Genomic DNA, 1,869 nt, shown 5'->3' on the forward strand with positions numbered 1-1,869 from the left:
CACCACGGAATTAACCGATACCGACATTCCAACATCCATTAATTCTTATCCCACGCTTACTTTTACGTTGTTTAATTACCATTTATATTACTTCAACAAATTGTATAGCATACTATTCAAACACTCTCTTACAGAAATTCGTGTTCTGCAATACGACTTCAGTTTACACATAGAAAATCGCGTTTACTAAAAAAGACCCAACACGAACTAACCTTTGATTCCATGTTTTATTACAAACTCAATTGGTCTCCAAATCTTACTTACGTATCCAACTTTAATTATGACACGTTTGTTTCTCTTTCAGCGTAGCCACATCGAATAATACTTAGCAGCTGATATTCAGGTAAATGGACTAGCACGAGTCTTATCTGTAAATATTTCACTAAATATATGTGACAAAAATTAATATTGTATAATCAAATGACTGCTTAAATCATATTTTTTTACAGTTTCATCTGTAAATAAAACACGTTGGAAATCCATTTTCATGTAATTCTGTTCCCAAGCCATTCGTTTTTCCCTATGTTGTTTGCTCAATTGAGGCCTTGAAATAGTTTTGATCTTCCTTCCCGTTTCATTCAACACATTACATCGGGCTTACCTCGAGCTTGGAGCGATTCCAGCCCTTGCAAAATGGAAGCACTGATGCTGTTTGGGTTATTTATATATATATATATATATATATATATATATATATATATATATATATATATCGATATATATATATATATATATATATATCGATATATATATATATATATATATATATATATATATATATATATATATAATGAACAGCATAATCACATTAACACACCGGTTCTCGTCAGATCACCGCAGTTAAGCAACGTTGAGCCTGGCTAGTACCAGATGGGTTACCATTTGGGAATTCTAGGTGCTGTATGTGCTTTCTGCTTACTTCGCCATTGTTTCCAGTCGTCCTGAACCTCCACTTGCCACTGGTACATAACAATGTCAACTCAGGAGAGGTGTAGCTGGAGATTGCGCAACTCTTGCCACAAAAAGAAAAAATTCACGCGTAGCCACCCTTACAGTGGATATGCATAGTCTGTCAAGACTGAAGGAAGCCTATATGTGTGTAGGTGTGTGTGTGTGTGCGCACGCGCGCACGCGCGCACGCGCGCGTGTGTGATCATAAATTGACAAAGCTTTCTACTAAGGAAAATCAAATATTACAATGCTTTCAGATAGACGCACTTGATTGGTTTTTTAAATCAATTAAAAGTTATGCGCGTGCGTAATTTCCTACTGATAGCGACATTTGAAGGGCCACACTAGTCGTAAGCATGTCACTAAAAACAAATATTATAAAAGAAAAAATGTTTTAGTATATTACGTCTTTCCGTACAAAACATATAACTCTCTCTCTCTCTCTCTCTCTCTCTATATATATATATATATATATATATATATATATATATATATATATATATATATACTTCCAAATCGATTTATCCAACAATCAGCTGGTATGGAAACCTGTGATTATAAGATTTACAAAATATTACTGGTCGTAATATTCTATGTATTATCCCATCTAAATAGGAATTGCTCAATATACAGGATAGAGCAAATAAAGCAAATTATAATGATTCAATGAATTTAAAAAAAACTTTATTAAAATCAAGGATTTTTTATTATTCCAAGTAAGACAAAGAATACTTTAGAAATTTTATCTCCTTATCCTATAGGGTTTCGATGCCTACCATCTCTTCAGAGGAGAGAATATTAGTAAATAGATATAACCGTATTCAACCTATTTGCTAAAGTCAGTTAGATATGGAAAATCATAATCAAAAATTGATTAAAATAGAAGTCACATAGCGGGGAAATTGAAGAAAAGGATAT

At 32.7% G+C, this 1,869-nt stretch overlaps 1 pseudogene; it reads left to right on the forward strand.

Annotated features, from left to right (window-relative positions):
• The first annotated feature begins 790 nt into the window (after nt 1-790).
• On the forward strand, nt 791-907 carry LOC145288318 (5S ribosomal RNA; annotated as a pseudogene).
• The last annotated feature ends 962 nt before the right edge of the window (nt 908-1,869 follow it).

Source organism: Euprymna scolopes, chromosome 11 (genome assembly GCF_053919585.1).
Source record: "Euprymna scolopes isolate OS-2025 chromosome 11, ASM5391958v1, whole genome shotgun sequence".
In the NCBI taxonomy this organism is placed as follows: domain Eukaryota; kingdom Metazoa; phylum Mollusca; class Cephalopoda; order Sepiida; family Sepiolidae; genus Euprymna; species Euprymna scolopes.